This window comes from Cyanistes caeruleus, chromosome 3 (genome assembly GCF_971803275.1).
Source record: "Cyanistes caeruleus chromosome 3, bCyaCae1.hap1.1, whole genome shotgun sequence".
In the NCBI taxonomy this organism is placed as follows: domain Eukaryota; kingdom Metazoa; phylum Chordata; class Aves; order Passeriformes; family Paridae; genus Cyanistes; species Cyanistes caeruleus.
Genome location: NC_141703.1, coordinates 47866224 through 47888852, shown reverse-complemented (window position 1 = coordinate 47888852; position 22629 = coordinate 47866224). Strand labels below are relative to the sequence as shown.

At 37.8% G+C, this 22629-nt stretch overlaps 1 long non-coding RNA gene across 3 annotated transcripts in view; it reads right to left on the bottom strand.

Annotated features, from left to right (window-relative positions):
- LOC111926885 (uncharacterized) overlaps positions 1 to 22617 on the bottom strand; it is a 68431-nt gene extending 45814 nt beyond the window's left edge. The window contains exons 1-3 of one of the 3 annotated variants that reach the window (XR_002863260.2): positions 22407 to 22605; positions 17435 to 17546; positions 12980 to 13536 (exon numbers count right to left, since the gene is read on the bottom strand). This is a non-coding gene — a long non-coding RNA (uncharacterized LOC111926885). Of the gene's footprint in view, positions 1 to 12979; positions 13537 to 17434; positions 17547 to 22406 lie in introns of those variants that run through there. The other 2 variants (XR_015284520.1, XR_015284521.1) reach the window with 2 other exon arrangements.
- Between the last annotated feature and the right edge of the window lie 12 nt (positions 22618 to 22629).

Below are 22629 nucleotides of genomic sequence, written 5' to 3'. Positions count from 1 at the left end.
GCTCTCTTCCCTCAGCCAGGGCTGGTATAATTTCAGGGTATTTTATTTCCCCATTCACAGAGTCGCTAAGAACAGGAAGAAATATCAAGTTACGCAGCAGCCAAAGGGACAGATCTGTTTACTTGACAAAGCTAATTGATTATGCTGAGTTCACTCCAATACAGGGTCATTGAATAGTTCTCTTATTGATGAAATGATACTGTCTGCTGAGGATATTAACCTCTTTAGCTTTCTGCATTAGCATTGCTGTAAGGCCTTGCTTCAATGTAATATAAATTCCTTGTGCTAAAGAGGAAAGCAACCAAAAGATTTAATTATCATATATGAGCCTAGACCTTCATACATGACTACTGATGCACATGTGTATATACACACACATTTTTATATCCAGAAAATGCTACTGAACATGAGGGGCTGAATTTCTTAGACTGAAAGTAGCTAACATTTGAGTTGTCTTAAATTTTCTACATTTTCCATATTTTTGTCAATGTTTTTGGGATTTTTTTCCTTTTCTTAAAATGGTTTTTGGACATTACAATTAGGCAAGCATATATTATACTTTCACTATGAGACTATTAATAAACCTTCTCAGTACTACTTAAACTTTTCAACTATCTAATGTTCAAAATCCCATATGAAGAACTCTTTCCTTGTTTTAAACATTGCCAAGCATCTTCCTCATAAATGTCGAGTATGTTCTAGAATTTATAAAGCCAGTCCAAACATTCAGTGTAAGGAAATTATTTTGGCATCTATATTTGTTGCTACTTAGTTAGATATGAGTAAGAGCGAGCCATTAATTTTGCAGAAAATGGTATTTAAAAACACTGAAATTCAGTTCAAAAATTATACTCCATTTCAGAATCATGTATTGTAAAAATAAAAAAAAAGTACAGCAGTCTAAAGAAGATACAAAATGAGATTTAGGGAATCTCATATAAAAGCTGAAGTTAATCTTCTCCAGTACAGTTTCAGTGCCTTTAATTTTGTAATTGGAAAGGAATTCTCTTTAAAATAAAAATACATGAGATAAATTCCAAACTGGAACCGGAACAAAATGGCCCACCTCTGTTGAAATAAAATATTTCCATTCGTGCACATTGAATCACTGGGATGAAATGCTCTTATCTAACTTCAGCTTTTAACAATTCCAGTTTATGTTTGTCACTGAAATATCCTACTGCAGGGACAGAGAAATGTGGGCAGCTCCAAAAGCAATTCCAGATAATATGTGGACTGAATTGCCCTCTGACACCTGCAGAAGGAAATTCATTTCTGCTACTTTCTCAGGTGCAATAAATGTCCCTCAGAAGATGCTAGTGTCTCTCCATTTTCTAAAGAAGGATTGCAGATAATTTAGCACTGAGACCCATGGGGTGGATATACTTGCAGTAAGGATTTGTGCAGTATAATCTGAATTCACACCCTCCTGTACTGAGCTTTTTCCCCATGCTGAGATGTTTTGGGTCTGACACAGAGCTATAAACAGACACTCAGGCAGAGGGAATTGTATGCTTAGCTGGAAGTACAGATTCAGTATGTTTGGCTTGGTAGTCAACAGTGTAGGAATGAGGGAAACCACTTTTTTTTAAATTATTTGTTACTTGTTCTAGTTTTGATATGAGAAAGAACTTCTTCACTGTGAGGATAACCAAGTACTGGAACAGATTGCCGAGAGAAGTTGTGGAGTGTCTTTCACTGGAGATATTCAAGACCTGCCTGGTCCCAATCCTGTCCAATGTGCTTTGGGATGACCCTGCTTGAGACGGGAGGTTGGACCAGATGACCCACTGTGATCCCTTTCAACTTTATCTATTCTATGATTCCGTATTATGCCTGAAATCTGCTCCAGAAATTGCTTCTGATTTGTGGAACCCTTCCCAGACTTCTGCAAAATATATTAAGGGCATTAGGTTTACTTTTCAATTGTCATTAACTGGATAATTTTGTAAGTCTATTTCAGTAATTATAAATTTAAAATATATAACTTTTTAAATATATCTATTTGTGTGGGTTTGGCCTTTCTTTTTTTTCCTGATTTTTCTTTTAGTTCTTTTGTCTCGTCTCATCGATATTAAATCTATAATACAGAGTAAAGTTAACTGTGTGCATTTCCATCCAGACTTTATGTCTTATATTCTCAGTGATCTAGTTTTATTGTTAGGACCAGGAAAAAAAAAAAAAAAAAAAAAAAGAGGAAAAAAAGGAAAGAGTGAATGATGCAGTGAAAGTTTCTGGCATGCATAGACTTTGACCTCTCGCTATGGGGTCCATATGAAACCCAGGACCATTATCATGCCACAGGAGACAGTAATTCAGTATCACATTTTAACTGGCAGTGCCACGTGTCACACACATGCTGCATTGTGTTGTGATAACTCTCCTTCTTGCAGACAGAGCTACTGGCAACAGCTACACAGTATGTTTACCCTTTGTCATCATGCCACACTGTGCATATTTAATTGGACACACTTCCATCCTTCATGGGTGCATGCCATGTCTTTGACAAAGCATTTTTTTCCTATCTGCATTGGAAATTGCATGACGTTTGGTGACAAATTCCCTGGGGAGGATGAGCATTAGCAGCCCTGTACTCTCCCCTAGAGACTCTGTCTGTGTGACAAGAAGAGCTCTGAGATGTGAGTGAGTAGGAAGAGCTGATTTCAGTTGCTTAATCTCCTCAGCCCCGGGCAAGTTTCTCATTGAGAATATGCCTTGGAGTTACTTTTGGCTAGTCTGTAAGCAGCTGCTTGTATGTGAACTGGAACTTTCTCCTTGGCCCAAGGGGAACACTGCTGGAACAATTGGTGTTGGTGTAAGCTGCACAACAGCCAGGCAAGGAGGCAAAAGGACTGTAGAGAAACGATGTCTGCTGTCTCTGTACAGGTTTTCTGTCCCCTGTTTCTGCAGCCTAGACAGTTGGGATCCTCTCTTTGCCTAATGTCATGGATGGTAAAAGCCAAAAATCGAAATTCCTGAGAATGAGGCAGTAGATGGCAGTTGACAGAACTGTCCACAAGAAAATCTGCCCATAACTCGTAGATGTCAGGGCTATGAATGCATTATAAATTATTATACTACATCATTCCATTTACAAATTAATGGCTGAACAGAGCTTGAAGTGTCTCAAGTTCAGAACTATCAAAAATATTTTGTGGTAAAGCCAGTCACTACAAAGTTCTTTCTAGCTAAACTCTTCCTAGAGAGTGACTAACATACAGTAAATATTTCAACATACTGCATCTGTCAGAGCAGTCAAGTCCCAGGATTTTTCTGTATGTGATGGATTAGTTCTGTCTGACACTGAGTTGTTTAAATACAAAATTCTGTAACCCCATGACTTTTGATTGTGTAGAGTAGGTACAGCTGCTTGAAATGGACTGATGAGGACAAAACTCTAATGTGGTTGAATACCCTGGTGCACAGGAAAATCAGTGTAATGCATTGCAATAGGGTGCTGTCCTCATTTAAATCTAACCGTAAGTACTCTTCGGGTGGCTGTCATTTCACTGTCTTCCGAAACACCGCATTAGTGAAATGTCACTTTGTGTTAAGCTCATCAGTGGCCTTTGCCATGTACATTCTTCCATGTTTCTGCACAGATAGTGAAGCACACCGGAGCCTCAGCTCTAGAGATCGATTTCTCTTCATGTCTGGTATTAACTTACATCGCCAGGGCCAGGGTGGGGTGTGAAAGAGGTGGGAAGAAATGGTGTTTATTCACTGAACCTTGAGGTAGAACTTTAGCAAATGGCTGAGCTGCTTTGAGTTGCTGAAATGACTGCAGTTTTGGTACCTTTTTAGGGTTTGCAATGATAAGAGCAGATCTCTAAGGAGTTGAATGTCTGAGTGATCTAAAACCAGGGCAGTCAAGCTGAAGAGGATGTGTGCACTAACCTGTTTGCACTGAATAGTCTCCATAAATAATTTACAACTATGACTGCTAGCTATTATTACAAAAATACCGGATTGCATTTTGACACATGCAGCCAGCTTGTAAGTCAATAGATACATTGTGTATTTATTAGTACCTGCCTGGGAATAGTGATCATCCAAGGATTTGATCTGATTAGCTGACTGCTCTTGTTTGACATCAATCATGAATTTATGAATTGCCAATCCAGCCCTCACATTTTCATTAAGGAAAACCTTTTTCTTTCTTCCTCATTATGACTATTGTGTCATGTTGTTATACAGTGAAACATAGCAGAGGGAGTATGGGAGAATGGGAAAGAAGCGAGAATAACTGAGGGGATAGAAATCTGGAGGACCAGACATCCCCATTTTATTTTGTCCATGTAGAACATGTCCACTGTGAATACACAGGGTTGCTCACACAATAAGTGACCACAGCAAACTAGATGGACTGTTACCTGAACAGCATGTGCAACAGGCAGATTTAAGCATCAGGTCACAATTTCATGAATTCAAAGTTTATGGCCACTCCTCTCATTTCAAGCATTTAACACACCCAGCATGGGTTAACTCTGCCATTTACCTAGACAATTTTTGCTTCATTGCTGATGAATTAATTTGCCTTTGTTTAAAGAGTTATAGAAATAGAGATGCTTGAAGGGCAAGATCCAGCTCACAAACTAAGTCACCTAAGGTCCATAATGTAGGCGTCTGTGTATCTGACTGTCTAGGTGTTTAAGTCCTTACTGATCTCAATGGCAATTTAGTCAATTCAGTCAATGGAGTTAAAGAAGCTCTCTGGCTCATCCAAAATACACATACATAAAGTCATGAGATCAGCACACTAATACTATTAAGTTACCTTAAAAACTTACATTTTAAGTAAAGTGTCACTAAAATATGTGTCTACTGTTTTACGGAGGCTCTAGAGTGTCTCTTGGCCACCAGATAACTTCCCAGACTATGTTTTCCTCCTCTCAGTTCTGTTCAACATCTGTCAACTTCATGAAGTTGTTTAGGATACTCAAGTACATCTGAAATAGTAGTGTTGTGTCTGTGTTTGTGCAGCTGAATTGAAATCTCCGAACACACCCTTACCTAGATGTGAGCATTTTTAGTAATATTTTAATTTTGTAAGGTTCGTTTAACTTGTATTTTGTATCTTTTATATTGTGTATCTTTTTTCCAAAACACACTTCAACTTCTCCTGGAAATAGCTCTTTCAGTCTTTCACAGCCTGAAAACAGCTAACAGTTAATATTTTAAAGGACCTATTATTATTCTGGAAAAAGGTTATTACCGTTTTCTGGATTAAACCTTCCTGAAGTCGTAAGAAATCTGAGAAACTAGCGGAGTTTATCAGCTTGTATTTTGACAGTATACTTCTGTGTGACAGCCCTTTGTTTCATGTTGTCTCCCCTGTACTCAGCTGCCCAATCTTAAAGAAATTTAAGTGCCAAAAGCGGTTAAAAACGGGCGCAAAATTATCAAAGCCGGAGTTAAGACAGATGCAGGCACACAGTATGTGCACATGAGTTTCGTTGCCTTAGGAACACAACAGACTTCTAGTGCTCATTTAGTTCAATAGGAAAAATTCCTTCCTAATTCATAATGGAATGCCAACCAGATCCACAGTACAATGCAGGATACTGTTCCCTTGAATAACTGGTTGGGAGCAAGAGGTTTCTGAAAACCCTATTCTGGATACCCCAACATCCACACTGACTGAAAATTGAGAAATCATTTCATTGCTATTTGCATTCCACTGCTTTCTCCAGAATGTTAGCTCTATCTTGATTCTTTATCTTCTTCTGCATGGGTATTTGGACTCTATGACTTCTCAAAGCAGGAACTTAGCAAATTGGGGCGTGCTTTTGACTTCTGCCTAGATCCCTTTGCACAGTCCAGGTAATGTAAATGACAATCAAATTTATGGTAAAAAATAGTGTCAACTTATTGGAAGTAAGGCAATGAATTCAATCAATCATCAATAAAATATGAAAAAAAGTACTTTTATATCTAAGTCACCATAAGACCAATAAAAAACCTGAAATCCTTAACCTTGCCCATTAACTCCTACTTACTACAGTCTTCTTCTAAATGTCTGTTTTTTCTTGGGATCAACAACTATATTTGACATGTTTGATAAATGACTACAAATAGTAATGCATAAGGAACAGTAAACTGAGGCAACCAAGGGAAAAAAACATCCCTTTTTTATAGTTTAAACTATAAAAATAAAAAAAACTATACTAATACTAACCTCTAACTGGCCAGATACTTATGAGAATTTGAAATTTTAGTTTCATGCATCCCAAGAGTATTGGCTTGCAAGGCTGAAGAAGGGACTTTATAGAAGAAAAGTTTCAGGAAAAGGCACTTTTATAGTATGACTCTGCTTCTTTAAAGGTAAAGAAGTTCCTGAAGCAGCTCTGCAGCCTCCAGTCCATACCAAAACAATATTGCTTGGCTCTCAGTAAAATTACACAGTTCTGTAAAGAACAGATCCCACAGTATCTCATTTGCTCTTGGCTTCTGGGTCGTCTTTTTCAAGCAGAGCCTTCAGCATGAGTAGGTTGGAAGGGGATCAATAATCTATAATAATCAGGAAATTGTTCAGGTTCTTTGATTCTCTCTAAGTGGCAAAACAAGACTCTGCAGCTGGCAGAGATACAAACTTAATTGGGAAAAGAACAGATCAGAGACAAGGCCGTGGTCATCCATAGGCATACCTGATGGATAACGACCAGTGCAGCATTTTCAGCTATCAATCTTTAGTGGGAAAAGACTGTGATAGCTGGATAACATGTCTTGCATCAGCAAAAAACAACCACACAGCAAGGAAGGAGAGAATGGTTCAGTTTGTAAACTCAGAGGTTTTTTTCTGATTTCATATTACCTCTATCCTAATTTTAAACTCAGTCCAGCACATGAATGATAAAATTAATAAAACTGTAAAGAAACCTTTTACTAAGATGGTATGTGAGGGGGAAAAAACCCACTATCCTATTTACCACAAAAGATACATGGCAAAGAGAACTTAATGATTAACTCTATTTCAGAAAGGCTATCCAAAATATTATTTAATTTTTTTAAGAAATACTTACACTAAAGACATTTCTGATTATATTTAACTATGGTCCTCATTATTAATTAATTTTGAGTGATTGCTTTTACTGAAAAAGAAAGAAAATTTTTTATCTTTCAAGAGGGTCTTTGAACCTTCCCTCTTCCATCTGTCAAAAAATACCGGAGAACAGACACATGGTCTGTGGTTGACTCTGGAGACAGAAAATAGGCAAATTCCAGTGGTTTATTGGTAAGGAGTGACTGCTTAAAGCTATAAGGAACGAGCTCATTAAATAGATGTATTCTAACACACTATTTTGCTCACTCTTGCACAATCAAAATTTATAATAAAGCCTAGCTTTGGATAAAAAAGAAATGTAGATCCTTTGCTGTTTTAGGACAGTCATTCAACTAATTTTTATCCTCTAGGACACCAAGATACACATACACCGGTGACCTAAGTGGATTTCCTTTATTAGATCATCATTACTACTATTATTCATTGGTGAACTTACAGCACCTCTTGGGAGATGTTCTATGATGCTTGTCAAGAAGTGGCAGGAGATGAAGATAATTTCTGTATTATTACTGTCATGAGATGCCAAATATAATAATAGAAATAATAGAGATAATAGAATAATAAAATATGAATAATAGAAACAATACAATAATAGAAAGAATAGAAAAGGTCAGCTAGAGAGATTTTTGTTCAGGTTAGGGTCAGAATTGCTTTTACTCTGCCACTAAAAAATGTTTGGGGAAAGGAATAGGAAAATCTCACATAGATATTATTGCATTTTTAACATTAGAATGCCTTTCTAAAACAGGCATCTATAACTCCTTGGTCAAATGTACTTTTTTTTAAAATTCATACATACAGTCTGTTTCTTCATTATTCCTAAGAGCAGGACTCCCATTCAAATAAATGGTGTTAACCCTAAAGGATTTGTGTGGAACAGATATGATTTCACAGAATAAAGTATTTCCAGAGCTGAAAAATACTGTTTGCAACAGGTGATCTTATCCTTATTTGTGAAGTGGCTTCTATTAGAAATTAATGTCCACGTGACATTATGTTGTAACGTGAACACATTCATGATGCCACATGATCATGAGTATACTCCTAAATCCCTGTGGTTATGTTCCACATGTAAGAGATTCTGAGACCCTTCAGAGCATGCTGTTCAGCTCCTAACCAGCGTCCAGTTAGAGCAGGGTTTTACCAAATAGTTTAAATTATTAAATGACTTTCTGCTAAGAAAGGAAAGTCTGCTTTGTCCCATCTTCCATCATGAGCCATAGGTTCATCTCCTCCTTTCTTTGCTACCAGGTCCGGTGAACATGTGGCTATGGTATTTCAGTTCAGGAAGCTTACCCACTGTGATGGACTTTAAGTGAAAATACTTAATATCTTCAGCATAAACTCATTATTCTAGAAATCCTTCCCTGTATGCTTTGACTATAAAAAGAAGTCTAAGGTAAGGAGATGAAGTGATGAGCGTACACATAATTCCTGCAATATATGTTCAAAGATTAATGATTTGAATACTGCCCTGTTGTGACCAGATGGAGAATTACTGAAAATTGTTTTGATTACGTAGATATCTCACCAAATTTCTGCTCTTCCTTACATGACCATGGCTTCAAAATTCGAAGAGACTACTCATATGTCTTGGTAATCTGCAAATTGTTAGTGCTATCAACAGTGACAGAGGAAGTTTGCCAAAAATTGTTTTCTTCCTAAACCTAAATTAAAGTTATGCTGAGAAATTCGAAAGGAGGAGAAAGTTCTGCTTGCAGATGAATGTGGCTCGTTAAAGACAAGATCAAATAGCAAAAAGGAATTGTGACCTGAGACACTAAATGCTTATGTGGGTTTTGTCCATTCAGAGCCATTCAGAGCCATTCAGCAGCCTATGAGAGCAGGAGGGCAGGAGTGTTCCTTATGGAAACTGAAAAATTTCTATTGCTTTCTTGAAACAGACTGTAAAACTTAGTAGAAAACTATATTCCTGCTACAGAATTTTGATGGGTGTTTCATATGGACTAGAAAAGCCTATTATTTGCTATTAGTGTTCTTTCTATGTAAGAATCTCAGTAGAATTCATTCTGTTCAATCCTAAATTTCATAGGGTTTTTCCTTGAAATATTACTAAAATACCTTCAGTAAAGAGACACATGCAAATATTGCTCTCAAACTGCTCTCCTGCCCTCAGGTGAGCTACTCTCTTAGGTCTGTTACATGAAATAATATTTTGCGTGTTGCTTTTTATAATGTTTACTGCATGATCTGTTACTCACTTTCATGAAAGGCAGCCTAGTTGCATGAACTTGCAAAATGCCAGCTGAAATAAAAATACATCACATTATTTACTCCATTCATAGATTTAAAATGGAGGAGTCAGGGGTATAATAAAATAAATGACAGAAAGAAATGTATCCTATTTAATGTAAAGACCGACAACCAATTGCTTCTTTGGTATTTTTGTCAGAATAACAATTCTTTTTTCTCCTCTCCTCTAAATAGACAGTGTCCTTGATACATAATAAGATATAAGTGGGGCTTATTCTGTTGACTTTTAAAAACAATTCTTAATATTGCTTATAAAATTCTGCCAGAAAGTACTCATTTTAATCATCAGTCAGCATTTTTATTATATTATAATCCTTAATTGATTGACGTTTAATCACAGTCTTTGTATTTTACTATCCCTTGTCTCATAAGAGGCAATTTTCTCTTTACTGTAGTTTAACAGCTGATGAAAAAGATTTAAGGAAACCTATAAACTTAAGATTGGTTAATGGTCCCTTATAAAAGAATATTACACTTCTAGGATCCATTGCACAGATGTGATACTCAATTGTAGAAATGTGCATGGGGTTTATTAAATTACAGCACAAATCTTCGGTCTTCTGAATTATTGTTCATGTTGGTATTGTTAGGCAAATGGGGAGACACATTATTGCTTCCAGTTGTTCGCATTACTGTGGTGGAATACAGTCAGAGACAGCTGGCACATTGCTCTAGGCAAATGCAGAGCTAGAGCAGCTGCAGAGTTCTGGGCCCCCAGTGAAGGTCCAGCACCGCTGAGTCAGTACTGGGTGGCTCATCAAAAGATGGCCAGAAATTAAAAGAAAAAGTTGCTCTTTCTCGGAGCTAGTGTGTGGAATTTTGCGCAGCTAATTAACATTTTGCTGTATGGAAACCAACGGGCCTGTAAAAGTGCTAGCAAACCCATTTCTCCTAGTTGTATTGCAGGGGGTGGGCTGCAGATAGTATTTGCTTTACTTATGAAAGCACAACCACATTTCTCAGCTGTGGCACGAAGAGTCAGTGTTTTCACCAGTTTTGAGTCCTACTGACTGATGTTCAAAAAAGAATACACAGGTGTAGGTTACATAGGGCCATGTGAGAATGTCACCTAAAATCAAAGATTTTATTAATTAGGTCATAGACATTAGATTGTGAGACAATATATCCCCATTCTTCATGGATTTAAAGATCACAAAAAAATCCTTTAAATAACTAAAATAATCTACTCTGAATTCTTTCATATCTCAGCTTCATGTATTTTACACAGCCGATCCAAATTCCATTGATTAAAAATATCTTCCAGGAAGGCAATGAAGACTTCCATTGTTTCACAATTTCACAAGTCCATTAGTAACTTGTTAAAATAGCTGCTACTGAAAATATTCATCTTTTCCACTTTAAATTGCTGTTGACCCAAACCTTAGTGTTACTTGCTGGAATGGCAAGAGCTATCAGGAGCTCTGAGACTTTTGCTCCTTTTTAGGCAACTAACTGGAGTGCATTTGTCTTCTGAGTGGAATCTGAAACTTCAGCCTAAACTACTGCAGACAAGGAAGAAACTGCCACAGAGCCATCCAGGTTGCTGGACCAGAGCTAGCACTACTAGACTTCCATTTCCAACCTGAAATTCCTTTTGCAGGACCAGATATTAGAGTTCCTAAACCAGGAGGACAGGCTTTGATCAATGCAGTGTATGCTCCAATTTTAACTCAGATCTGTTCTCATAAAGCAATTATTACTAAAAGACCATATAAATGTGTATGTTCTTAATTTTAAACTGGTGCCTATCTCATAAGCCACTTGGATATTTTGCTATACTCCATAATTTTGCTTAGAAACACAGGATATTTGATTTCTTCCTAATCTGGATTATGTGAGCAAACATCTAGAATGGTGCCTTGGGAAAAAAGGAGCTACCACCAAGAGCTTGCCAAATCGGGCAAGATGTAAATAATGATGGTGCACTCAAGAAGAGGCAAAGAACTATTAGAATCTTTACAAGAACTTGGTGTGCCTTTGCTTCCATTTAGAATACAAAATTAAGTGATTGGTTGGATCCTCCATCAATTTTTGAAAATCATTTTGTATACACAATTTGCCAATCCTTCTTGTCAGCTGTGACTGGCTAAGAGACTGCAGCTTTTCCTTTAGACTGATACTCTGGAAATTATTAACCAAGCTTTGGATGCTCTGAGAGCTTTTGCTGCTGCCTGGTTTAGACTGTATTATTACACTGAAGTTGCACGAAAGCTAAAGATAAGGCAGCTTTGGAGACAAAATGTAGCAGTTAGATTTCTGGGTAAAACTTCTCACTAAAAATATTGTACCAGGACTTTGGAATTGCACAGTCCTCCATAGCTTAACACATTAAAAATTGCCAAGCCTTTAGTACTGAAAATTATCCCGAATATGATGGGTTTTTTATTTTATTTTTTTTTATTTTTTATTTTTTCTGTGTTTACTAGGGTTGCTGCCTCTGGTCAGCAGTTGATGCCTGAATTGATTTCCCACTTATTCCACCATGGAGGGGCAATTGGGTACTTTCAGGGTGTCCCTAAGACTCTAACACTTCAGCGTCCTTTTTGGCACAAAAGAACTCCAGAGTTATCTCCAAATCACACCTGTTTAATAGCATTCTTTAACAGGGCTGAAGGTATACTTCCCACAATGATAAAAGGTTGGAAAGGAGTCTCTGTAGGATGCTATTTGGCTGGGTTCCTGTTGGTGTGATTATTTTCATTCTTCTGGGATTTTATTGTATTATTAATGGTATGTGAGGGAGTTCAGATCCTTAGACAGGCATCTTTTTAATTATTTTAATCTAAATAAATTAATTGTGGCTACCCTTAGGAAACCATGTCAACTCACTACAAGCTTACATGTTGGTAAAAGCCTGTGTTCAGATCTCATTTAAATTATTTCCAAACTTTGCATTCTGCAGTGACCACAAGAAATACAGAATCATAGGAATAAAAGAAGATAGGCTAGCGTGTCTGCAGGGTCCTGTCTTCTCTATATTTCAGACCATAAAGTCAGGGCAGGAACTGTCTCTTTTGGCATCTTTTAGGTCAATAGGTCAGATTATCACCACGTGGGACAGTAAGATATTGCCTGGTTGTTAGTATAAGTTTTATATTCCTAGGTCATGCACTCGGTGAATATCCACATCCTTTTGCGGCAAAGCAAACGTGAGCAGCTCTGAAATACTGCTGAAGCAAATCTGCAGATTTTGTTCTCACAAATGTTCTCAAAAACCCCTTTCTCCTATGCTTTGCTCCCTACCCTGCAACAAAACATTAAACTCTGTGAACAAAGACAAAGAGCCAGAGCAGTGGGGTCGGTATTTGGCATGCAGGCTATTCAGCAGGTGCGTGCTAAATTGCATTAGACTTAACACCAGGAATCAGATCACTAATTGGGCACCAATGTGAAGAATTTTTCTCATTTGGGACCTGAATTGCAACACTTATATCCCTTTAGGCAAGACATCACAACCTTCCTATCCCAAAGCAACAGCGCTACCGCTTGAGCTAAAGCAGAATCTCCATTAGCTAACAGTAGCAGCACTTACTATATATCCTGTTTCTAGGCTGCAAGCCACAATAGAGGAAAGTCATTTTAATCCTTTAGTGATTTGTAATCATTGGGATTTTAGGGCTCCATTTTTTTTCTAACTTTCCATTTATTTTTAATTCTATGTGAGATTCTTTGGAAGAAATAAGCAAAGATGGCACTGGTTCTCAAAATTCAGACAAAAGAGATTTTCACTTTTTAAGGAGGGTACAGAAATTAGGAATGTTCTGCAGTTTTTGTTTTTTGTAATTTCTTAGCTCCCTCATTCCTACTATTTCAGAACTGTGAAATCTTTTCCCACCGTTTCTTTACTTCAAGGCACTAAATATTGTGAAAAGAACCTAATCTTACTTTTTTAAAAACTGAAAAATAAGTTTCCCCCTCAGGAATAACAGTGCCTGGGGGTGCAGCTCTTTCTCAAGGCTTTCTGTGATGGGTTGTAGGCACAATACCTTGGTCCGAGGACAAGTGTTGTGCTCCTTATGAAATCAAACCACCCAGTTCTCCAGTTCTGAGAGACTTCCTGACAGGAAGCACACACAGCTGAAGGATCCCATCTGTTGCATGCCAGCTGTGAGAAGTAGATGGTTATAGATTCCTCCTCTCTGCTGAGATTTAAGTGTCCTGAGCCTCAAACTGCACATGGTCCTCAAGTACTTAATGATCTGTGCATAATGACACAATGAGATTATATACAATCCGTAACATTAAAATCACCTCTATTTCTATTAAAATCACAGTGCTAGACACAACATTTTCCTTTCCACACAGACTGTTGATACTATTGTGGAAACATTCATGGAGTGTTCAGATTTTAATTTTTAAAGGCAGCTTGTCATGTGGGACTGTTTCCATAGCCCTATACACTTGTCTAATATTGCTTCATTTCCTATTAATTTATGTTTTGCTAGGTTAGCTGTTTTCTTTCCTTGGATATTTTTACAGAAAGAATTCTATGATATAGTGTTTATGCTATCTGGAACATAAGAAAACACTTCAGATAGAAGGAACTTTATTTATTTAAAGTATTTTACATAGTCTTAATTTAAAATGCTACAAGAGGATCCCCAGCATGATTGCACGTGCTCTTTTGAAACAAGATCATAAAAAGCAGCAGAGAAAAATCATTTTATGATCATTATTTCCTCATCAATTAAAAACTGTATTCTAAATAAATGTTATTATTACTAGACCTTCCCCTGACTACAAATATATTTTTCTCCTAAAACACTTCCAGATATAATTCCTAAGAAGTCCTGCCACTGATCAGTAATAGTTGAAATTACAGAATTATCCTGTAAGGAATTATTATATTTCATTATCTTTCTCTTTCCAATTCAAATGAAAAGATGGAATTTAAATAATTTCCTAGGAAATCAGACACTCAGGAAAATGCAGTCTGAAATTCTATGGAAACATATAATTTGAAAGTCAAAATTATAAAGATCAAAATGAAGTGATTTTGCTCTGCTGAAGCAAGTACTTTAATTAGCTCACTTCCAGGAAAGGTTTTGGGGGTTGGAAGGAATGGTTGAGGGTTTTCTTGGGTCAGCCAACTAGTCCTTTATGATAGAAAACTCTTCTAACAGGATGATTTTTTTCTTATTTGTAGTTCCAACTGTATTAGCCAGGACAAGGGAAGAAAAAAATGGACAGAATCAGAACACAAATGTCTTTCAAATCTAAACATATTTTCACCTCCTCCAAAGAAAACTCCTATGCTGATCCAATTCTATAGATTCAGGTTATTTCTATGGGGTTTATTTGTCACTCACTGGCAGCCAAAACTTAAGCTAACCAGGAGGGAGTCTGTTAAAAAAAGAATGTGTAGGATGGTATTAGTCCCTCCTGGTGACTGCAAAGTCCTTCACAGAAACTTCCTTAGCTCTGAATGCCCAGACGTTGCTCTTCGTAACACATTCATCATCAAATACTATTGCATAAACAGAACATAGAAGTCGTTCTCTGAATACATCATTTCTCACACTCATTATTGATGAGTTAAAGGTTATCAATAACTCCGGGAAATACAATAAATGGCCTATCTTTTGTCAGACTGCTAGATATCTTTTGCGTGTCCTGTAGCTGCAACTAATTTCTGAGGCTTGCTTGCCTTGATCTTAGCTTTTATTATAACATTGTTATATACCATGCATTGAAAAAAAAAGGCTACAATCAGCCCAAATTCAGTCATGGCACTCTTCATAAAAAATAGCTAACCTCACAATGACTTTTAATTTAAAACCAGTAATTCTGAATTCTCATTTTTGCCAGATTGAAAAACTAGGGTTACTGAATACATTTAATGTAAAGATGCCTACAGTGGATGCCTACATATAAGCACCACCAATGGAAGGAATGCACACTCCTAAACTGCAGTTCATGCATGCTGTTGTGTTTGTTTCTGTTAGGAAGAATTGCTTCACTGAAAGAGTGCTTAAGCATTGGAATGGACTGCCTGGGGAAGTGGTGGAGTCACCCTCCCTCAGAGAGTTCAATGAATGACATAGAAGTGGCACTTAGTGATATAGTTGTTATGGTGGTAAAAGGTTGGACTTGAAGATCTTGGAGGTCTTTTCCAACTATAACAATTCTGTAATTCAGAGGAGAGGAGCTACATGTCAGACCCACCCTGTGTTCCACAGGTTTACCCTTAGGACAGTGTCCTGGGAGGTCTGGCTTGAGACAGCCCATGTCTGATGAGATGAGTCCCAGATGTAGTCAGTGCAAGCAGTAGGTGGAATCTCCCCTTTCAGAGCACAAATTTTCAGTTGGTGTAACTTTTTCTTTATCATATTCACTTAGCAAAATAAAACCTGACATATTTTGAAAAGCTGCTCAGTGTTTCTCTTCTGCTGCGGTATTATGTGGAATAAGTTCTTCTCAGAGACACTCATTTCATTTCTTAACATAAAGATTTCTAGTTTTTGTATGTGTCTTTCTTATCAGATCTCTCCATGCCCTTCTTTGGTACTTTCTTTGATATCAGAAGGAGGTGGTAGTAGATGCTCTTTGAATGATGAAAGAAGAGGATGTGATTTTATAACAGCCTATGTTCATTCAACATGCAAAGCCTGGACATGTCTAGCATAGGCACTATCTGCTGATTATAGTTGTACACTGCTGAATCCTTTGAGAGTCTGTTTAAGTGCTTAAATAGAAGTAACTCTTATGCACAATGACCCTGCATGCTTTGCCCTGCACATCTGTCCCAGCTGTCTAAAGAATTAAGCACAGAAAATGTACTTTCACCTGCCCACATTCTGAGCTGAAATCACCAACCATCTTAGACTTTTTTTCCTGTGCCTCTTAGAAGAAAAGCAGCATTTAAATCAAGGAGCAGGCACATGCAGTAAGGAGATGCATTTATTACAGAGGGGGAACAGAGACAGAGTAAAATCCCGCTGTGCTTGTCCTTTTTGTGGTACACGTGGAGAAGCAATGTTAAATCAGAAGAGTGAGGAATAATTAATGCTAGTTTGTAGGGGATAACTAAAGCAATATCACTGAAATCTCAAATTGCACAGAAAACTAACTGTGTAGTTGGGAGGTAAATAAATGTCTTCCTATGCTCTTCTCAAAGAATAGAGCAGTTTTGACAACTCATCCTGTCTTTCAAATGTCACTAATTATTTAGGTGGAGGTAATGTTTGTTTTTTGTGGGCCAAGAAAATCTGGTTTGCAAGTCTCAGATGCTGGAAGCACTGTAAAAATGTGAAATGTGAATCCCACTTTATAATACATCAAAACATGCCTTCCAAAACATCACTTCTATTTGTGAGGGGTCTGAATCACATACATAATAAGTGTTTTCTGGATATATCAGGTGGAATTGCACATCAAAATTTATGTTTCCAAAATTAATTTATATATCTGTTGTACATGTTTGAACACTTATCTTCCATGGAAAAAGACAGTTTTGTCTGATGATTATCTTCTTATATATTTTGTCTCAGTCAAAGCCTCTTAAAACCAACTGTGAACAGCCAAAAATGTTAATGTGGAAGTCAGCAGTATTACACAAAAGTCATTGTTTCATAAGAGAAAAGAGATATTAACTTTAATAATTTAAGACAGTCTCTAAATTAACAAAGAGGAAGTGGACAGTGTAACCATGCTGTACCTTGATGGATGCCTTTTCTCCTTTTTTTTTTTTTTTTTTTTTTTGCTTTCCAGATTCATAGTGGTGTCACTCAAGTTTCAAAATCCAGCATTACCAATTGCCATCATTACATACAACCCCACATGCCCAGAGCAAGACACTAAGGCTCATAGCTGCAGCTTTGAGGATGAAGAGCTTTTGTGTCAGTCTACACTAGATAATTGGACCCCTGTACAACTCAGATCAAACCCTGACTTTTGGAAACTAATACTGTTTTAACCAGGAGTCTTGGGGTTGAGGAGGCATACAGGTAGGTGATTACTAAGCACCAAATCCGAATATGGTTTTATTATCCTAATGGGACAAAGTAATAAAGAACAGATGTCAGATGTCGTCAGATGAGAATTTTTTTGTGTATGAGTTTGTTCTTAACCTGTTAACTTGCAGAGCTGTATCCATACCTCCATACTTTCTGCAGTCCGCAATGGAGGTGCAGGGGTCTGGGAAGCAAAACACCATGACAGGGATCTTAGAATCATCTTGATTTTTCTTTTTTGTCATCAATTGATTCATCTATGAAGAAGCAGCAATATGGGAAATTACACAGTCAGTGAGTACCTCAGTACTAAAATAAGCTTTTAGTTTGTTGTGTACAAGCGCATTCTGAAAACTGATATTTTGTTTTAACTTGAAAAAGACGTTTGGGCTATTGACTATAAGGCACATATACAGATCAAAATTAATATTCCTTACAAATAGTACTGTTGCTGTACTGAAAATAACTTGGCATTCCTGATTGACTGACAAGATGCTGTGACTTCACATTATAGTTCCTTTAGCTAAGGGAAGCACAGGCTGTCTAGTGCCAGAATGGAATATTTTGCCTAGTCATCCAGATAAGTCATACAGACACAGCTATAATGGCTTAGGAGAAAAAAAAGTTTTTTTCCTTGTTCAAAAACATTATGGACCAGAGATTTGTTCTTGGAGAGGAAGATATGAATGGCTCACATTTTGGGGAGCCAGCCATATCCCCACTTTCTGAAATGGAATCTCAGTGGTGACTGACTGTCTGTGTCAAGAAGACAAATTTAGGAAAAAAAAAAGCAGGCAGGATGGCAGCCTCCCCTGATAGTTTTCTTCTCTTCGAGGACACGTACTTGGAAACTCGGAGGCAGTGAGCCAGTTTTCCGTTTCAGCTTTATGTGCTGCTCAATCAGTGCACATACAGTTTTTAAATGCAGGTCTCCACCTTGTCTGAAGGGCAGTAATTAAGTGGGGTTTTGGTTGCCCCAGGCAGCCAGATAATAGGAACTTTCCTATCTTGATGAGCAGTCCCAGAGGATCTGTGCTTTTGGTACCTCCTGACTTGACTTCTGCAATGCACTTGATACGCGGTAACCTTGAAAACTGCTCAGGAATGCCAGCGTCTGTGGCATGTGGCAGTCTGCTCACTCAGCCATGTGCCACGGGCAGGGGATTTCTAGCTGGCTTTGGGCTGAGTTATTCAAGTGACTTCCTGCATCTTTTGTCCCAGCAGCAGCAACTGGCTAAGGACGCTCCTGTCTTCAGATTTGGCTTTAGAGGTGGTAAGTGGAAGAGAAAACACATCTCTGTTGAGAGCTGGTTTGGGGCTGGTCCAGGGACAAGACTTGCCCTGCTGTATGACAATCATTATTTCACTGGCTCATCATAGCTCAATAATTTTGTAATGGGCATAATGTTTTAACTCCAGATTTCTAAAAGCAAGTTGTTTGACAACTATGCATTTACAAGGAGCAATTATTTTCTGTATTGATTTTATTTTTAATTCAGTTAAATTGTGTTAACTCACCCTGGAATTATGAGATTATACTAATTGCACAGTGCATTGTTACAATCAAAATAAAAGTTCTAGTTTGCAAACAAATGGAGAACACAGCTGGAAATAATGGTCAGCCAGCTTTAAGGAGGCACTGTCATGAAGAGGATTTGCTGATCTATAAGGCTTAAATTAGTTTAACTTTGTAATGCATTGGGATCTTGCCTAAGCATCTTAAGTTAAAAAGAAATGGTAAAATAGTATTTTAAAAAATTATTTCTTCCTTGTCACACTTAATCCAGCATCTGATATTAAAGAAAACTTTATCAGCTATCAAGGTTGTCATCCCTCTCATGCTAGTAATCTGACACAAATGGTAGGGTAATGAGAAGAAAGAGACATGTCAGTAATATTCAATACCTTATTAACTGTAAAATCTAGTTCATTTTCCAGGAATAAGACCAAACAGCATCTAGGTGGTCAGAAGTTTGTGTTTAACAGGGATTGCAGAGAATTTGGAGATGCTACTGTGAGACATTGGCAGTCCTGATATTTATTCATTGCAACATTTTTAAAAACCCATTTAACTTAAGCCTATGTATTTCACAGAAATTCTTGTCCAATAATTTCAGTGAGCAGTTTGAATTTTGTATTAAAATAAAAGGTAGGAACCTGAGTTGTCCAAGAGACAGAGACAGGAAAGACAGCTCAGTTCATTACCCAGCTTAATTTAGTTAATCTGGTTTCTTATATAGAGGTTTTTTCACTCCTTTTTTTAAATAAAAAATGTCCAATTGCTTCCACTTCACAGTATGAACCCTCAAGATTTATTCACAAAGCACAAGAGATGTTTTCCACATGGAGTTGCTTGAGGGATTATAGGGGAAAAAAATGGTACTTTACTCCAATTAAGCCAAGCAGAGCTGAAGATAAAGGACTTCTGAATATCTGACTTAGTGCCTCATACTTTTAAACAGTTCTTCTCAACAGGCTGTAGAGCGAAACTTTTACACGGTATAAATGTAAGACTTTCTTAATCTGAGTGAAACAGTCTGAAAGTGCATAACTCAGGCTTTTACTTGATGTAGATACTCATGCTTTTTTTTTTTTTTCCTAAAGAGCTCATATGGCAAGCATTGCAATTTCAAAATAAGAATTTCAGACTGTTTATTTTGAATTTACAATGAAGTTTTATTTAACTTTTCCTTTCTTAGGTCTCTAATAGAGCCAGTAATTGTGAAAATAGGTGTGTAGCATAATTTTGCAAGACAACTTTTTTAAGTCATTCTATCACAGAGCCATAGAATCATTTATGTTTTAAATGACATTTAGGGTGAATCCAGCTGTTAACCCAGCACTGCCAAATGCACCACTAAATCATGTCCCCAAGGGCCCCAAATACACCTTTAAATACCACCTGGGATGGTGACTTCCCAGGTCAGTCTGTTCCAATCTTTGACAAAGTATTTCAGTGAAATACTTTTCGTAATACCCAGTTAAAACCTCCACTGGTCCAACTTGAGATCACTTCCTCTTGTCCTATTGCTTGTTACGAGGGAGAAGAGACTGACCCTCACGTCACAACAACCTCCTATCAGGGAGCTGTAGAGACTGATAAGGTTCCTAATGAGCCTCCTCCTCTCCAGGCTAAACCCCCCCAACTCCCTCAGCTGCTCTCAAAGGACTTGTGCTCCAGACCCTCCACCAGCTCCATCGCCCTTCTCTGAGCACTCTCCAGCACCCCAATGTCCTTCTTGCAGTGAGGGGCCCACAACTGGACACAGCACTTGAGCTGTGGCCTCAGCAGTGCCGAGTACAGGGGGACAATCCCTGCCCTGGCCCTGCTGGCCACGCTACTCCTGATACAGGCCAGGATAACACTGACCTTCTTGGCCAGCTGGGCACACTGTTGGCTCTGTTGAGTACTTCAATCTGATCTAAGATCTAATGTAAATCACCTGTGTTTTATCTGCTATTTTCCAAGGTTAAATTTTGCCTTTGAGGCTATCTGAAGAATAAAACAAATTTTTCACTGTCTTTCAGCACTCTATTAGCAGAGTGGGTAATATACAGCATATATGTAGCTGCCAGCTGTTTTGATGGTTATATTACCTAAAATTTCAACATTTAAATTTAAAATTAGGCCATGCGCTTTTAGTTCAGTGGAAGAAAAAAAAAATGCTGACAAAATCTCTAATTTTTTTATTTATCCCTCTCTATTTTGACAAAAAACTGAAGGAAAGAAAGTCAATACCAGAAATTCTTAGAAACATCTATTTAAATAGTTTGGGGGGGCAGTTTAAAAGGGGACTTCACTCTCCCATGTTTCTACACAAAACTGGAAGGTTCAGGGCAGTTCAAGAACTAGTGAAATGTGGTTTGGATTTCCAGTGTAAGCCCTTTCAAGTACTCTCTGCTTGGTTAATTTCTGTGATTACTGTGTGCTAGGTCTGCATCCAGTCCGTACAGAAAATAAATGACAGTACTGGTGACTACTGCCTCTGGTACCTGCTAGCCAAGCAAAGAAAAAGCAAGACAGACATTACTACAAAACTCTTGGGTAACTTTTTCCCATTGTTATGAATACTGATAATGAATTACAATTATTTCCTACATTTAAAGGCCTTTCCTTGGCAGATTTTGGCTCCATGCTGAACTCAGTGCAGGGAAGTCCTCCAGCAGCAGTTCTTCTGTGCAGCTCTTAGTAAAGTCAAGGAGGCTACATAGAAATGCTGGGTCCCTGAGCTTCCTCTGCTGTCTGCCCCTTGTGCCGCCTTTCCCCTGTCCCCACAGGTGTGAGAACCTGTCTTCTTTCAGGCAGACCTGGGCTATGCCAACAGCCAGGGCAGAAAGCATCAGTGAAAGGCACAGAAGTGTCTCTTGTTGATCTAGAGACACAATTATTAAATTAAAATGGTGACACTCAAAGAGTTCTTCCTGTAAATCTTCTAATGGATTTACAAAAAAAAAAAAAAAAAGAAAATAAAAAAAGAGAAAAATCTAGAGGAATGATCCACAGTCCTCTTGTTGTAGATTAACTCTGTAAATGCATTATCACATTGCATTTTCTTTCCTTTTAGATGGTCTATGCTAAAGCATACAGGCTTATCAAATTACTTAAGTGCAGTTAAAGAAATCAAATTCAGAGACAAAATGAAGTAGCCATTCCCTGCACTATACTCCTCTTACATAAAGGTAATATTTCATTGAAAGGCAATTTAAGAGCAAATTAAAAGATCCCTGTTTCTGTAGGAAATAGAGTGGGCCATTGAACACTCAGCTTGATTTGTTTTTAAACAGCATACTTTACGTAAAATTCCAAAGGTAAGAGAAGAAAGAACTACAAATGTAACTTTTTACACCCTAGTCATTGCAGGGAGAGAAAAGGGAAAAATGTGAATGTAACTGATGACAGATTTCAGGAATCAGTCCTTAAATTTTCTGGGAATACATGAGACTGACAAAAGGTAACAGCCTTATTACCCCCAAGTGAGCCCTCTTAGATCAACAACATAACATAGCATAACATAACATAAATAGCTTGGCAGTTCCCTCACAAAACAGTCCCGAATTTGAAGCGTACAAAGTAAAATAGATTAGTACGATGTGACTCTAAGACTGCACCTAACCACCTTGGGACAGCTGTGCAAAATTCCTGCTGACTCCAGAGGCCCAGGATCAGGTCCATAATGACTGAAAGGCAGCGTGGCTCAATTAACGATGAAAGACAATGCTGATTATTTTGCTCTGCGACGAAAAATAGAAATGACTAAGCTCCGAGCAGGAAATTAAGGAGAGAGCGCGCCCGCCGCCTCAGAGGCCTGCTCGGGCAGCTCAATCCGCGCAGGCACCGCG